Source organism: Phoca vitulina, unplaced genomic scaffold (genome assembly GCF_004348235.1).
Source record: "Phoca vitulina isolate PV1807 unplaced genomic scaffold, GSC_HSeal_1.0 scaffold7, whole genome shotgun sequence".
NCBI classification, from domain to species: Eukaryota; Metazoa; Chordata; class Mammalia; order Carnivora; family Phocidae; genus Phoca; species Phoca vitulina.
This window is the reverse complement of record NW_022589710.1, coordinates 31,107,190-31,125,132: the sequence shown is the minus strand read 5'-3', so window position 1 is coordinate 31,125,132 and position 17,943 is coordinate 31,107,190. Positions and strand designations below refer to the sequence as shown.

The window sequence follows — 17,943 nt, the reverse complement described above, 5'->3', positions numbered from 1 at the left end:
TTGAGGGGTCAGGAAGAGCAGTTCGGCACGAGGATTGGCGGCGAAGTGTCCCATGGAAACCGAACCCGGAGCTGCAGCCAGGATTTGCACGGGGGCGGGGCAGGGTCTTTCCAAGGCGCCTGCGCTAAACCGGCTTCTCGGCGCCATTTTGTCTGAGCGGTGGTGGTCGCAGCTCTATCGCTTTTTTATGTTTCTGGCGAGAGGAGAGCCGAGGCTTTATCCCATAGATTCATTTTAGTGCGGCACCTATCCGCCGTTCACTCCAGGACAGCACCTAGTGAAGGTCGGAGGAGTCGCGGACTTGTCAAAAAGGTCGGTTGGAAGCTGTGGTTGTCCGAGTGACTGGGGGATGGCGCAGCTTTAGCGGCACCGGCACCGGAAGTGGACGGGCCGCGCGGCGGCCATGGCAAAGTGAGGTCTCCCTGCGGCGGGGTGGGGAGTCGGGGGGGGGGGGGGGGGATGAAAGGGGCGAGGCTTCCTCTCCCGCCGCGAGAGAGAAAGGGGCGGAGGAGATGTGCAGGTCTCTTTCTCCGGGCGGGTCCTTTGCATGGCTCTCCAGAGATTTTCTGGAGTCTCCTCTCCGATCAGTTCTTCCTCCCTTTGGAAGTGCGTTTCGGGAACTTGTCATATCGTCCATCCAAGTGCCACCCGCTGTGGGCGCCTCCTTAATTAACGCGGGGAAAGGCAAGGTGTTTAGACCCATCTGCGTGGGGAGAGATTTCCGCGTGCTGCTCAACACGATTAAGCGTTGAGCAACCTGCAGAAAGCTGCAGGGTGGGGAGTTCACTGGCTAGCCCAGACTCTGCTACTCTAACCTTAGGTAGGCGGCTGTGCCTTTCGGCACGGGGCTGATGCTACTCTGAAAGGAAATAGTGGTTTTGTAGGGACTGAAAACACCTTAAATAAGAGGACCTCCCCGATAGGAAGTTTGTTCGGGGCAGCCATTGATTTTGTACCTTTAGCAGAATCTTTGTGTTCTGTTTAAAAAAACACATTTGAAATGGTGGAAGTGGAGTTTGAATTGGCAAGTTGTTTTAAAGAATGAAATAAAAAAATGTGAAATATCGTCGAAAATCCACGTTGATTAAATTTACTCAGAATAACTAAAATTTTCATTCATAGCAGTGATTTTTCTCAATTACTTAAGAAGGTGGACTGTAGGTATTTTTGAGTGACCTAGGCACACTGGTCTGGATAGCTGCTTAAAATTATGCTCCTAATACTTCTCTTTTGAACCCTGTTGCTGTATTGATGGGTCTCCAGACTAGAAACGATTGTGTGATTTAATAACTTCTTGGGGTTTTTTTGGCAGTTGGTCTGAAGAAAACGACTTTCAGTGACATATCCTAAGTATTACTGAGGTGAGTTATAATTTCTGTAAAAATCTTTAGAATTGGGTAGACTGGAAAAGTTTTTATGGACCAGTGCTGTGTACCAATAGAGCCATAAATAGCGAAAATGGAAGAACAGTCATTGAAAGAAGCTTGGTTTGGTCAGGGGTTCAAATGAATCTGTATAATTAGCTTCCTGATGTGATCTTGTAGAATGAAATCTCAAATTTAGCACATACTTATGAATTTATCCATTCATGTAGTTCCCATTTATTTAATATTTTTATCACAGAATAATATGAACATTTTCAGGATTTTTTTCCTTACTAAAAAATTTTAGGGTGTAGAAAAGATATGTCAGTAAAAGTTTAAAAGGGAAGTGATTTATTTTTTCTTAGTAAAATAGTAAAACAATACAATACTGCTAAACTGTCCAGGGGGTAATCATCTATAATTCCACTACCCAACTTAAAAGTACTATCTGATCCAAATAATGCATGTCAGTGGGCATTGGGAAATTACTAAAAAGCCAAAAGAAGAAAACAAAAATCTCTTGTATTCCTTCCACCAAAAGGTAATTACAGTTTATACTGTAGTTACATATAATGCAGAGGGGTTTCTCGTTTTCATCAGCTTTGCTTTATAAAATAAAGGTCATTCTAGCTGTGCTCATTTTGTCACTCATGTTTTCTTCTTTATGGAAAATACTGGGAACATGGGAAACATTTTGCCCATAAAGCATTTTTCATGGTTGCATAGTGTTCTATAGGATAGATGTACCATACTTTATATAATCTGATACCTTAATTTTTCTATAATAGCAATGTAATGTTTGGTATCCTTGTGCATGTTTTACAAGAGATTTTGCCTGAGAACTGTCGTCTGTGGCTAAAATACCTAGGCATCCTGTACATTCCTGATTATTTGGAATAAACTCCTAGAAATGGAAATATAAGACCAAAAGGATTATATATTTAAGGCTTTAGTCTTTGTACAATTGTCCATCAGAAAGCTTTGTTCTTACTGCACTTATATTTTTTGCTGTCCTTTTTCCTTTTCCCTCCTATTTTTTCTGTTTTTTTCTTTTGCTTTATTTTTTAATTTTCTCTCCTGGGTCTCTTTATTCAAGTAGAATTATAATTTTTAAGTCACACATACTGTAAAATAATTCTGAGAATTTTTATTGGACCTTACAAGTGATTTCTTAAATTTAATATATTTTTGACTCTAGTTAGGTATTTGTATAGTGGAATATTTTGCTACACAGAAGTGACATTTAGAGGATACTAAAAACAAATACTGTTTTTATGGTATAGTGAGTGAGTTTATTTTATGTTTCCTCGTAGCTTTCCTTAAAGTTTTCCATCTTTATGTGCATTCTCATGGTGCTTTTGTACCCTCATAGTACCCTTTATATTGTCTCTCATCAACTGTTTTGCAGTTGTTAGGCTCTTTATTTGAGACTCCACTCCCAGAGGTCAGCAACTGAGATTTTTATCACTGTTATGTTTCCCTACCTGATACATGATAGGTGCTTTGTCAGTGTTTGTTATGAACCTGTATGCACTCTTGTAAAATATGTGAAATAAACCAACTTAATGTTTTCTTTAACAGTAATACTTTTCTAAGAACTTGTAGTGTTCTACAGATGATGCTATCTTAGCCTTCAAAATTCTTATAATGATCCAAATACTTGTTTTAATATTGATTTGTAATTGCTAATGTAATACAGATTTAGAGAGTCCATTGAGAATTCTTGAGGATTTTAGATATATTAATGGAAGGTGACTGTAGATGAATATTAACTGAACAGTCACTAGACCATCTTTTAGGTATTAATGAGAGAAAATTCATTATGATAGATTTGTTTTTCGTAACCTATTTCAATGAGCCCAAACTAATAGAATAATGTTCCCTACAAAATCAAAATCACCAAAATTTTTAATGGTGTGTCAATGATGAAAAGCTATTTTGAAAGCAGAATGCTTTATTTATTTGGTCAAGGCTTCAAATGAAGCTATGTAATTAGCTTCTTAAGGTAGTATTTTACACTGAAATCTCAAAATTAGAACATTCCTATGGATTAGTTTATCCATTCATGTGGTTCCCATTTCTGGATTTTTAATCACGGAACATTGAACATTTTCCTGATTTTTTTTGAGCCCATGTTAAAGTAGTTGACATACAGGGATCTCATCAGTAAAAGTGTTTAGAAGTGAAGTTTTTGTTTCTTTGTTTTTTAAGGAGATTATAAAATAGTCTATGTTCTGAGGACTGTGGCATACTCAAAACTAAAGGAAGTCTTTGTCTTTTAGAATAAAGCTCATTTTGTGGGAAAATGAAGGAATATGTTCCAGTTTTAAAAGACCTGGATCTGCTATTGAAAATTGTATTTCTGGTATGTAGTTTTACTTTACCTTTTATTTAGTAATTAAGATCAGCTGTTGCTATTTTATGTATGTATGTCACGTATACATGTATCTTGAAAAATGATCGAATTTGTTCCGCTGTACAGTTTCTGTAAATGTCTATGTTGAGAAATAGAACAGATTGCTGTGTTGAATGTACCTGCTCTCCTAATAGTTTCGTTATTTTTTGGAAAGTTACATAATTTGCTTATTTGTTAACAAAGCAATCTTTGCAATCCCTGTAGTCTTTTTGCCCTATTAGGTGTCACTGCTGATTTTTATGGCCACCTGGAGGCATAGATGACTGGGGTTTTTCCACATATAATTCAAACTAGAGTGACGTCGTATTTTAGGATTTGGATTCAAGCTGATCTAGGTATCTGGTGGTGTTTCTACATGGCAAGGATCTATGTTCAAGGAGCTTATTGTTAATAAAAGAAAACATAATTAAACACGGAAAGTTAATATAGTTATTTCAAAAGATTCAATTTAGGTACGTTTTTAAAGATTTAAATCATGGCTTACGAGAATAATAGATTTGTCAAAGTTCAGTATACAATCAGATCTAATTGTTTTTTAAAAGCCAAATTGTAGTTTTGGGTTTTTTTCTTGTTTGTTTGGGTTCTTTTTGAGGGAGGATTAGAGGCAGAGGAAGAGAGAGAATCTTAAGCAGGCAAGCAAGCTCCATGCCCAGCACAGAGCCCGATATAGGGCTCTATCTCACAACCCTGAGATCATGACCTGAACCAGAATAAGAGTCAGACACTTAACCAACTGAGCCACCCAGGTGCCCCAAGCCGCATTGTTTTATAATGCAGAACAAGAAGAAATTTACTTAGTGATCATTGAAGGATTTTCAAGGTTAGTGAGATATAATTTGTAAAATTAGAAGAAGGGGCAATCTTAGACTTTCTTAGTGGATGGAAAGTTGTGATCAAGAATTCAGTTATATGAAGAAAGCTATGTTTGGGGTAGTAAATAAACCAGTTTGGAGAAGATGGGTGACTAAAGATTACAAGGGGAAAATTGCGTGAGGCCAATTTATCAACATTTCTAGAATTAGCTGCACATCAGGAATTATATGGGATGCTTGTCGTCTATACAGGTTTGGGAACCTTGAGAGGGCCTTGAAAGCTGGGATTGAGCAGGAAATGAAAATTATTATTGTTCTGTTCTCAAATTTTACAAACCAAAGTGGAACTAAAAAAAAAAAATCACTTTTAATCCCGCTCTAACATCAGATTTTTAAAATTTCCGTCTTCCTTGTTCGTATGCATATTTTTCCTTTATAATTAGATGAACTTTTATTTTTCTTTGTTCCTTTAACATTGTAATAAGCATTCAATGTGACTACACAGTCCCTGTTATAATTTTAATGTCTGAAGATACTTCATCAAACTGTTTCAACTTCATTCTTCCGTTGCTTGACCTTTTGGGTTTCTGGTTTTTCAGTATTGTGTTATAATTATCATCTATGTGCATACAGTATCTTCTGTCTTTTGGACCGTTCTTTTAGGATTAATTGTCCCTCCCTAAGTTTAGCTGTCAGCATTGGGTAGCCTATAATTATAATCATTTTTGCTAATTTAATTGGTGCATAATATGTTGAGCTCTCCTTTTCTTTGTAGTATTTTTGTTGTTAACTAGTGAAGTGGGACCTTTTTCTGTAATTTCACTTACTGATTCATAGTAATAGACAAGTTCTGTCTTCAAGATCTCTAGCCATTTATGTAGCAGTCTTGATATTTTATTTCTTAATTCTTTGAGTTTGTTACATATTTAGTAGTAATTTGCTGCAGATATATTTCCATACAGTCTTCCTTTTTAATTTTAGTTATTTTTCTTGAGGGTTTTTGAATAGACATAGAGAGGTACAATGTACCCAAGATGTACTACTGGAAAATCATTTGGAAACAGTGTCCAGTGTGACTGAAGAAATGACACAGGAATTAGAGGTAGAGAGACAGTTAAGATACTGTTGCAGTGGGGGCACTGCAGTTGATTAAGTATTCTGTTAAGTGTTCTGAGCCCTGCTGAGTGTTCTGAGCCCTGCGGTGGGCTCTGTGTGGAGTCAGCTTGGGTCTCTCTCCCCCTCCCTCCTCCTGTGGAGTCTGCTTGGGTCTCTCTCCCCCTCCCTCCTCCTGCTCTAGTGCCCTCTCTCTAAATCTTAAAAAGCTAAATAAATAAAGATACTGTTGCAGTGCATCAGCATGCTTGAAACTAAAGTAGGACCTGGAGAAAGAGGAAGGAATAGGTGAGCAAGAGATTGTGGGGGGGAGGGAGAAAAAGAGTTGGCAGCATGTGATCTCTACTTGATTACAGAGGTAAAGAAGAAAACAAAACACTCTAGATTTTAAAGAAGGGGGAATAGTTCATACCTTTAACAAATTTGGAAGGTCAGGAAAGGCCACTGATTAGTAAGGAAAATGAAATCAGTTTTAAACACGCTAGTTAGAGCTTGAAATGTCTGGTAAGCATTTATTCTTTATCAAAGTGCCTTTGAGGTCCCTAACTGGGACAAGGCAAATGCTCTACCTTACATTGTTTTCTGTATTTTGAATTCTAATTCCATCCTTCCATTAGATTTTAGTGTTTTTATCAAGGCTTTCTTATTTCTGATCTTTAGAGTACAACCTGGCTGCCTCAGTCAGAAGAGCATGCGACTCTTGATCTCAGGATGGTGAGTTTGAGCCCCACATTGGGTTTAGAGATTACTTAATAAATAAACTAAAAAAAAAAATAATAATAAAGTACAACTTAAATTGAAAAGTTAAAGTGGATTAGTAAGTAAAATAAGTGCAGGGAAGCCAGATGATTCTCACACTAAAGGGGAGAGGTCAGTTCTTCGTTATTTAAAAAAATACAGTTTTAAGATAACATCTTAACAAAATATATGTATGCTTTTAAAGTGTTCAGGTATGTGGGGTGAAATATCTTCCCCTCCTCTTTTTTTCAGTGGACTAAATTTTGTGTGTTTTCTTTTAATTTTGTTTTAACAAAATACAGAGGTAACAGATGTGTGTGGAACATGAATGTTTAGCTAAGAGTCTTTATCTAAAATCTAAGTAAAAATGTTAATTGTCTTGTTTTTGGAAACCACTTTTATTTTATCACTTATACTGATAAGGAAGGGCTTGAACAATTAGAAATATTTAAAAAAAAAAAATTAGAAATAAAACATGGATGGGGCGCCTGGGTGGCTCAGTCGTTAAGCGTCTGCCTTCAGCTCAGGTCATGATCCCAGGGTCCTGGGATCGAGCCCCGCATCGGGCTCCCTGCTCTGCGGGGAAGCCTGCTTCTCCCTCTCCCACTCCCCCTGCTTGTGTTCCCTCTCTCGCTGTGTCTCCCTCTCTGTTAAATAAATAAATAAAATCTTAAAAAAGAAAACATGGATTAGGCTAATTTTTGAGTATTCTTCAAGAAGAAGAGCTTACTTTTACTAGTTAACTCTCTCGGTCCCTTTTTTCTTAGGGCTTTAGAAAATCTTATGTTTTCTGCTCTTTAGCAAGGGAAGAGTTACGATTTTATTTTAGAAAAAACAAGCTTTTTAAATATCAGTTTATCAGTCATAATATTAATTTTTTTCCCTTTTTCTTTTTGATTTGCCTTTTTAATCCATTTTTATAAAACTTAACCCATCTGGGATATGAGCTTAGGAAATTTGAGCCACTTTGTTACATATATCAAAATTGTGTTTGATCTCATTTAAATAAGCATTTAAAAATTTTTCCCATCATAGTGCTGGCTTTGAGTTACAAAACAATCTGTTTACAGATTGAGGAAAAAGTAAATACATTCAGAAACATTTATGCATTATAACATTTTTAGCATTTTTAGTTTGCAATGAGAATGTGGTTATTTTTATGTTTCCATTGCTTTCCTTTTATTAATCCCTTAACTTTGGTACCTTTTTCTTTTCAAAGATTGAGTGATTGGAGCTACTTACAGGATTTAGGTCTTCTCTGGGCCCCAATTAGAATGATAGCTTTTAGGGGCACCTGGGTGGCTCAGTCATTAAGTGTCTGCCTTCGGCTCAGGTGATGATCCCAGGGTCCTGGGATCGAGCCCCGCATCGGCCTCTCTGCTCAGCGGGAAGCCTGCTTCTCCCTCTCCCACTCCCCCTGCTTGTGTTCCCTCTCTCGCTGTGTCTCTCTCTGTCAAATAAATAAATAAAATCTTAAAAAAAAAAAAAGAATAATAGCTTTTAAAAACAGTTCAGGGATAGCAAAGAAGATACTTCCAGCTTTAGAATGTGTAGGTGTGGCCAGGCTTTTTGTGAGAAGGGTGGTTTACAACAAATTTCTTAACTTCTCTGCCGCATCTGTAAAATGGGGATAATATATGTAGAACTGCCCTGACAATGTTGGAATTACTATTAAATGAGTTAATACATGTAAAGTGCTTAGAATGATGCCAAGTGTTTAGGAAGCAATCAGATATTAGGTGGTGTTAGTGTGTCTGATGCTGTTACGTACTGTCACTCTGGCAGCTTTTAAAAGAATATGATATATTTATATACAGAAATAAAGCTTCTAGACTCTGCCTCCCATTCTAGACCTCCCAGTCTAGACCTAGCATTCTAGACCTCTCTCTCCAAACTAATTTGCAGTCACACTAAAACTATCATGGCTCCCCTGCACAAACTCTGTGTTTTCCCTAGTCTTTGTTTTTATTCACGCTTTTCCCACAATCTAGAATGTTCCTCTATCACCACATAGTCAAAGACAGCTTTTTTTTTTTTTTAAGATTTTATTTATTTATTCATGAGAGACAGAGAGAGAGAGAGGCAGAGGGAGAAGCAGGCTCCCAAGGAGCAGGGAGCCCGATGCGGGACTCGATCCCAGGACCCTGGGATCATGACCTGAGCCGAAGGCAGACGCTTAACCATCTGAGCCACCAGGCGCCCCAAAGACTGCTTTTTAAGTGAAACTTTTGTTGATAACCTCTACAGCTATAGGTCATCTGTCCATATGAATTTCATATATTCTTAACATGATTCCTGTCACTTTCTGTCTTACATTGTAGCTTTTTATTCACTTAGATATCCCTTCACTAAATTCAGACATCCTTATAGACAGAGAACTGTACCTTATACACCTTTGTAAGTTTAGAACCTGTCGCAAACCTTGGCACTTAGGCTGTGGAGTGAAAGCTTACAAGATGTATAGTAATCTAAAAGGTGATATTTAATAGACAAATGCATGTCAGTAAAAATATGCTTTGTCAGTGTTTGTACACTAGGAACATCTTGCCTGATCAGTTACTTAAAATGACTCACTTGAGGTTTTAGAATTAAGTCAGATTCAGGAACATAATAGGGAGTAGAGCACTAGGGGGACTGTCCACAGGTCAAGGGTTTTCATTAGAATGTTTTTGTGCTGTTTTTTAAAAGGTGGTATATCTAATTAACCACCAGAGGTATTGGAGGTTTGGTTTTGTTTTGTTTTTTTAAGTAACTGATTTTTCACAGATCCACCCGCCCACCAATCTTCCTTATCCACAGTAGTCCAAATTTGTGAAAAGTTTGGCCAGGACTTAGAATACATCTGCTGCCAATGACAGAACATATAAGCCACCTGGCTCAATCAGTAATCTCACTTTACAAGTAACAGTTTTCTTACCACCATAATGCCTCTAGGCATGGAAAGTAGAGGTAATCAGAAGAGGAACTGGGTGAGATATTTCATGAGGACACTTACTTGATCCTCAGTTACTGAAATGTTGAGAGGGTCTTGACCTCTAGATTTAGAAGAAATGGGAATGGTGGGAAATGGGATAAGTTAAAATATCAGGCTCATGTTAGGCATTCATAAAGCTAAAGTGGCAAGTATTTACTCTTAGCTCAAAAATTCTCCGAATTTCTACAATAGTTCAGTGGGATGTTGGATTGAATAAGCATCTTAACATAGGAACACTGATTTGAAAACCATATGTTCTGTGTTCTAATCATAAGCCTGTTCTCCTTGGTTGTGACCTGGGATACATTACTCTGCTTGAGTATCTGCTTTTAGAGATAAAGGGCACGGGGCTAGATACTTACAGCTCTTAATATACTTGAGAGTTCCAGTCCAGCACCATATTTTTCAAATAAGAATTACCAAGCGTGCTTCTAATATCTATATGTCCCTGAAAGGTTAACTGATTTTTAATAGCCTGTGAGAATCTGAATCAGATGTATCAGGTATTGACCCAATAATTTTATCACTTAAGGAAGTTGCTGCTATTCCTGTCCCATGGGATTCCTATCACATAGGATCAAATTCTGACAGAAGCTTTAATGTCCTACCTACCTCACTGTTTTAGTTAATAGGCATTCTAATTGCTTTCATTGTTTGGTTAAGACAGGTAGCTGAAATAATAGCTAAGGAAGATCACTAATTTCATTACAGTGAAGTTTCTATTTTGTGTATGTGTGTGTACTGACCACACACAACAAATGAAAGTACAGTGTTCTCCAGTATTTTCTCTGGTAGTTCACTTTTTTTTTTTTAAGCCTATTATGACTGATAATTGATTTCATGTCTTACTGTGGACCTCAGCCTGCTTTTTGGGTGGGAAAAATGGACTAGGTAATAATGCCTTACATCATTTGTTAGTCTAACATTTACGAGGCACTTTGATATACTGCTATACTCATAAGTGTGATAGCTTAAAAGTTAAGATAGAACAAGATAGAAATTGTTACCTGGAAATACTTCTAGTTTCAACAGCAATGGAATTGGGCTGTGGGGGTTGGGGGAGGATGGAGAGAGCAGCTGAAAGAAGTCATGGAGGGGGGTTCATTTTCTTTTTTTCTTTTCAGTGGCTTATGGTATGTTTCATGGTGTGTTATTGAGTCTGTTCATCCTAATGGCCCACTTACGGATTTATATTTATTTGTCTTTGGGGCTACCCAATCCTGTTGAAGCATAAACAAAATCTTTTCTCCCAAGTTGATTCCCTCAAACCAAACCAAAAATCTTATTTTTTTTTCCTTTTAATATTTGTTTCTTAGTTTTATGTGTAGTCCTAAAATTGCCTCCAGTGTTTGTATAATTTTGGTGGCTTAGATCTTGGTCAGACAGGATTGGGGGGGTGGATTTGAAAGAATATAACAGAAATAAAAGCCATCTTCCCGTTTCTTATTCCTCAGTGAACTGCGTGATAATTGTCCTTAAGACCTTTAAATTGCCAAGGGAACCTTGGTAATCAAGGCAAATTTTTTGTTTTCCTCTTATATGTGAAGTTCTGCATTTTATTACACAGTCACGAAAAAATAGTTTGTTAACCAGTAAATATGTAAGCTACAGAACTTGCTCCTATATGCTGCCAAGTACTTCTGTTTTGTCAGATTTCCATATAGGGGAAAGAATGGATTTAGAGTAGACGAGCCTGAGTTTCATGTTTAAAGCATCTCTCCTGAATTTCAGTTTGGAAGATGTCCAGATATCTAGATGGGGTGGGGATGAGAAGATGGCACATCGTGTTTACAAGTGAAGTCATTTGTCAGAAAGCTTCATTTGGCTTTATATCCTGGAAGAGAGGGTTGACAGGAAGGAAAAGAAACTTTTTGTTGTCAGAAATAATTAGTGCATGACTTGCCAACTTTGTGGCTTGCCTTTAGGCTTTCCATGTCAAATGTATTTCAGTTAGTGAATCAATCATTATATTGCCTGCAAAGGAAGGATCTATGTTCATTTCTAGTAGACTTTTCCTCTAGAAATATCGAAAAACTTCCATTCAGCCACACATTTACTCCTTTTTCAGTAGGGACAGGTAAAAGGTCAGTGGTGATTCAAATAGAAATTGGCTACATTGTGAATATTGAATATCTTTGGAGGAAGAGTTTGCAGTAAAATGATTTTAAGAATTCTTTTGCAACTGAAATAGTAAATAGAACATTTAGTTATACGGGATTAATTATCTGTTACTTTTTTTTTTTTTTTTAATTTATTTAAGTAATCTACACCCAACCTGGGGCTGGACCTCAGGACCCTGAGATCAAAAGTTACATGCTCCTCCAACTGAGCCAGCCAGGCACCTCTGTCTGTTACTTTTTTCTCCTGTGAAATGAACTTCTAATTAGGTGTTAATAGAATGTGTTAGTGGAACATACTTTCAGTGTAAACCGGAATCCCCTCATATCGCTGGTAAGGGAATCTTGTATTAAGGTTCTTTTGCCGTGTGGAACCAAGTTCTATAAAATTTTCTTTGACAAAATTGACCTGATCTTCCTTAAGTCAGAGCTTTGTTTCTCTTTCTTGACCTGTCAGTAAAATAAGAAAATGCTGTTTAATCCCTGTGCATTTATGCTTTTTGTCCACCCTCATGTTGGAAAGTTCAGGAAACTGATACCAAATCATGAGATATTTGAAACCATCTACTATAAAGTTTCTACCAGAAACTTCCCTTTTCATCGTCTAGGTATGTGTTCCTATTTCTAAGACCTGTGTTTCTCTAAAATCCAGGGAAAAAAAGTTTTCATCAATAACCATCATGCCCTACAGCTTCATTCTCCATTTTGCTTTATAACAGAAATCTCATCTCTTGAAACCCTTTAACTGTCTCTGTTATGTTCTCCTTTTACTAAATCCAAATCAGTGATTCTCACATTTTAGTGTATTCACAAGCATCACACCAGATACTTGTTCAAAATCCAAATCCTGGGCCTCACGTCAGACCTTGTAAATTCAGATCTGTGGAGAATTCTTAGTTCTTTGAATCGGATGGAAAAACCGTTATGCATTCCCACTGTCATCTAGATTCTCTTCCTCATAGTCTTATATAGATTAGCCTTTTTACTTTGTTTCAATTATTGGCATCTCAGAAGTTTTTTTCTGCTAATTATTGACATCTATAGTTTTTCTCCTAAATTCACTGATTGGAGATCTCATCCACCAGATCTCTAGGAAACTGTCCTAGATTCCCTTCCTTGTTTATCAGAATTTATCTTCCTCCCCCTTCCCAAAGTACACATTTGAAGTTCAGTGTGTGTGTGTATTACACACAGTATATGTATTCATATTAAAACATGCACACATGGGGCACCTGCCTGTCTCAGTTGGTAGAGCATACATCTCTTGATCTCACGGTTTGTAAGTTTGAGCCCCACATTGGGTGTAGAGATTACTTAAAAATAAAATCTTTTTTTTTTTTTTAAGATTTTATTTATTTATTTGACAGAGAGAGAGACAGCAGGAGAGGGAACACAAGCAGGGGGAGTGGGAGAGGGAGAAGCAGGCTCTCTGCTGAGCAGGAAACCCGATGTGGGGCTCGATCCTAGGACACTGGGATCATGACCTGAGCCGAAGGCAGACACTTAACGACTGAGCCACCCAGGCACCCCCAAAAATAAAATCTTTAAAAAACAAACCCCACAAAAGTTCATTATGCTACTTCTTTTTTTTTAAGATTTTATTAAGCCTGAGCTGGGGGGCTGGGAGAGGGAGAATCAGGCTCCCTGCTTAGCAGGGAGCCCAATGCCAGCCAGTCTCAGGACCTCGGTATCATGACCTGAGCCAAGGGCAGACCCTTAACCAGTTGAGCCACCCAGGCGCCCCGTACTTCTTTTTTACCAAAAGACCTACATTGGTACCTGTTAGTGCTACCAAAAGAAGCCTAAAGAAGATTTTCACTTTTATCAAAAAAAGGCAGAAAGCAAAAATTGTTGAGTGTGTTTTGCAGCAAGCTGTTAGCATGCACCCTGGCAGGGCGAGTGGCAGTGCAAGGCTCCTTCCCTGACAACTACACTCTGCATCAAGCCGCCGTACCTTTGAATGTGTCTGTGAGCTTCTGCCTTTTATCTCCATATATTTTGTGCATCTGTTAGCAAGGTGCATGCTAAAGTGTCAGAAAGGATTAAGAAAGGTTATTTTTGGGGTTTGGGAATGCTCAAAAATTTTTCAATATAAATTGTAATTTCTTGACTTGATGCCATTTTGGCTTATGAAAGGTTTCATAGGAACCTTCTACTTCTACTTTTCTAGACGGCAGGGGAAACCTGTACCTTGCTAATGATTTTTAAATGTTTTCCCCACTGGGTAAAGAATGTATCTTATTTAACTTGTTTATATTTAATCTTTTCTGGCAATATGATACATTATAGGCATCCAGATGTTTTTATTCAATCTTGTTATCACTTGGTTGCTACTGACTCAAACCAGCCCGTCTACTAAAGGTGATAGGTTATTGTCTTTATGCCTCCAGTTCTTGTATACCATTTCACTTTCTCTAAATTATTAGTATTTCCTTGATGCTTTTTTTTTTTTTAAGATCTTATTTGTTGGAGAGGGAGGAAGAGGGAGAGAGAATCTGAAGCAGACTCTGTGCCCTGAGCACAGAGCCCTGGGGCTCCACTCCATGACCACGAGATCATGACCTGAGCTGCGACCAAGAGTGGGACACTTAGCTGACTGAGCCATCCAAGCGCCTGTTCTTGGTGATGTCTTAAGAATAATCCTCTCAGCATACATTGGTCTTGAAGCCTTGTTGGCTTTTCCTGGTTAAAAGTTTTTAATAATTCCCTTTCCCATATGGATTATTAGTTGAACTCCCTATTTAAATGAATCTTCCTAAAATTGTGTTTCCACATAATGAAAATCAAAGTTCAAATCATACACTTCAAACACAAACTCAAGATGTGTAAGGACCCTTGCTATTCAACAACTTTTATGTATTAACCACAGTACACCGGCTTTTACTTTTTAAAAGAGTTGGGTGTTTGGGGCGCCTGGGTGGCTCAGATGGTTAAGCATCTGCCTTCGGCTCAGGTCATGATCCCAGGGTCCTGGGAATGAGCCCTGCATCAGGAGCCTGCTTCTCCCTCTCCTTCTACTGCTCCCCCTTGCTTGTGCTCTCAATTCTCTCTGTAAAATAAATACAATCTATAAAAAATTAAAAAAATAAGAGTTGGGTGTTTATGGAGTGGAAGGATACATAGAAATATGGTGGTTACCTCTTGAAAGGGGTGGTATAGTTTAAGAAGATACTTAGTTTTGTTTATTTGAATTGTCTGTTCAAATATTTGCCCATTTTTGTTTTGTTTTTAGAGGGAGAGGGAGAATCTTAAGCACTGGAGCCCACAGGGGGCTCAGTCTCACAATCCCAAGATCATGACCTGAGCGGAAATCAAGAGTGGGACAGGGGCGCCTGGGTGGCTCAGTCGTTAAGCGTCTGCCTTCGGCTCAGGTCATGATCCCAGGGTCCTGGGATTGAGCCCCGCATCGGGCTCCTGCTTGGCGGGAAGTCTGCTTCTCCCTCTCCCACTACCCCTGCTTGTGCTCCCTCTCTCGCTGTGTCTCTCTCTGTCAAATAAAGAAATAAAATCTTTAAAAAAAAAAAGAGTGGGACACTTTGAGCCACCCAGGTGCCCCCAATATTTGCCCATTTTTGGATTGTTTTCTTATTGTTGGAATTTTGAGAGTTCTTTATACATTCTGGACACATGTCCTGTGTCAGGTGATTTGCAAATATTTTCCCCTTACAGTTTGTTTTTTTCATTGTTTTTAGGAGAGCAGAGCAGCAGCTTTCAATTGTGGTGAAATTGAGTATTTATGTATCATGTTTTTGGTATGGTATCTGAGAACCCTTTTTTAAAACAGTCTCAGAGATCTTGTTTTCTTCCTAGAAAGTTCTGGTTGAGGTACGTTTTGGTGTATGATCACTTTGACTTATGTATTTGGTACAACTTACGATTTGGTTTTTGGTGTTTATTTTTGCATGTGGATGTCCAGTTGTCCCGGCACCATTTGTCAAAAAGCACTATCCTTCTCCACTGATTCACTTTTTCACTTTTGTTAATTGACCATTATTGTGAGTCTCTTTTTAGACTTCCTCTGTTCCATTAATATCTATTACATGAACTTTATAGTAAGTGTTCAGACCAGGTGGTGTGGGCCTTGTCTTCTTATTCAAAATTGTTTGGGCTATTCTAATTCCTTTTCCCGTATAAATTTTAGAAACAGCTTGTTGATTTCCTACCCCCCCCCCAAAAAAAAAGAGCCTCTTGCAAACTGGGTTTTACATCATATCTAGAGATCAGGTTAGGGAAAATTGACAATACTGAATCTTCTAATAAGTTTATGTAGTTCATTGTTGATATCACCAGTATTTTATAATTTTCTACATTAAGTCTTACACAAATTTAAATTTCTACCTAAGTATTCCTGTTTTTGATGCCATTTTAAATGGTACATAATCCTTACTTTATAGATGAGGAAATTAACTTACCAAAGGTGACACTATTATATGGCAAAGCTCATTTGAAACTGACATGGGCTTTAAACTGCTATCCTGGTTTTAATTAGGATGTTAATTTTCTTATTCTGAAGCTGTTGTGATTAGTGGTAGCAGAGAAGCCCTTCTTTTATTAAGAAAACTATTACAATAGTGCTTCTATTAAAAAAAATTAATCCCCCAGAGTTTATATATTTTCTGAGCTTGGGATTTCCAGAGCTGTCCCAGATCATAAACCATGTTCATCATTAGAAGCCCACAATGAATACAGTTGTGATCCAGTGTTTGAGAGAGAGAGGGGGGCAGAGGGAGAAAGAGGATCTTAAACAAGCTCCACTCTCAGCAGGGGGCCCAGTGCAGAACTTGATCTCAAGACCCAGAGGATCATGACCTGAGCCGAAATCAAGAGTTGGTGCTTAACTGACTGAGCCACCTAAGCTCCCCTCAGTGTTTTTAAATAGTATGCCTTATCTTCCAGTTAACTAGGATTATTTTAATTTCAATTATTTATTATAAATTACTTCATTTTTTAAAAATTTGTACCTTTAAGCGTTTGAATGCCTACTGTGTGGCTGCTCACACCCAGTGGAGATACAAAGATGATTTCTCAAACAACTTCATGGGCAGGGAAGGGGGTGTACTCTTAATTTATTACGGTGAGCACCATAATGGATGCATACACATGACAGTGGTAGAACAAAGGCTTTACTTGGTTGGGATTAAGAATAGCTGCACTCATACACACTTCATGTTTTGGAGTTCCCTTTTTAAAAAGAAAATAGTTTGGGGCGCCTGGGTGGCTCAGTCGTTAAGCGTCTGCCTTCTGCTCGGGTCATGATCCCAGGGTTCTGGGATCAAGCCCCGCATCGGGCTCCCTGCTCCGCGGGAGGCCTGCTTTTCCCTCTCCCATTCTCCCTGCTTGTCTTCCCTCTCTCGCTGTGACTTTCTCTGTCAAATAAATAAAATCTTTAAAAAAAATTCAAAAAAATAAAAAAATAGTTTGACAACTTTTATGGGAAACACATAAAGGACTGAGAGGCAGAAATCTGACAATCATTTTAGAAAGCTTTCTTTGGCAGGTGGTACAAGTTCTTAAGAAAAACCACCTAATAATCTAGGCATTGCAAATACAATATGGGTAATGGTAGAGCGCAGGAAAGTAAAAATAGAGATCAAGTCTGGGTTCCATTTCCAAAGGTCAGGAATTCAATAGAGAAATATCTGATTGAGTGTTCTATATTAAGATTTGATTTTCATTTGTGGATTTTCTCTAGTTTCTTAATAGCATCTGGATAAGTGGGTGTTTTTACAAAATGAGAAGAAAATATTAATTTTTAATCTTAATTTGAAGTGCAAAACATATTGATGACCTACAGCTTGATTTTTGTCATTTATTTTTCAGGTCCCTTTATGAATGATGGAAATAGAAGCAAATGGATAGGCTTATCAGATAAGTGCTTTAATAGTCTAAATATATTTTATTATTTGTAATCTCTGAACCAAAACTTTGTTCTTTAAAACATTTTTTATTTCTCTTTTTAGGTAATACCAAGAAGGTTTACAGTAATAAGGTACTGGATTTTTTTTTTTTTTTTTTAAGATTTTTATTTACTTACTTGAGAGAGGATAGCAAGAGAGAACACAAGCAGGGAGGAAAGGGAGAAGCAGGGTCCCTGTTCACAGCTAGATGCAGGGCTTGATCCCGGGACCCTGAGATCATGACCTGAGCTGAAAGCAGATGCTTAACTGACTGAGCCACCCAGGCACCCTGGTTCTGTTACCTTTTCTGAAAATAAATTTGTAGTCTTTTTTTTTTTTAAGATTTTATTTCTGAGAGAGAGAGAGCACAAGCAGGCAGAGCAGCAGGCAGAGGGAGAAGCAGGCTCCCCGCTGAGCAAGGAGCCATATGTGGGACTTGATTCATGACCTGAGCCTAAGGCAGATGTTTAACTGACTGAGCCACCCAGGTGTCCTTGTAGTCTTATCAAAGT

The 17,943-nt window shown here is 38.0% G+C and overlaps 1 long non-coding RNA gene across 2 annotated transcripts; it reads left to right on the top strand.

Moving 5' to 3' along the window:
* Nucleotides 1-142: 142 nt before the first annotated feature.
* Nucleotides 143-17,594, top strand: LOC116633013. 2 transcript variants are annotated; one of them, XR_004299547.1, is made up of 4 exons: nt 143-411; nt 1,313-1,361; nt 3,647-3,729; nt 17,355-17,594. It is a non-coding gene; the product is annotated as an uncharacterized LOC116633013 (long non-coding RNA). The 2 variants fall into 2 exon arrangements; XR_004299548.1 differs by lacking the exon at nt 17,355-17,594 and adding an exon at nt 6,366-6,401.
* The last annotated feature ends 349 nt before the right edge of the window (nt 17,595-17,943 follow it).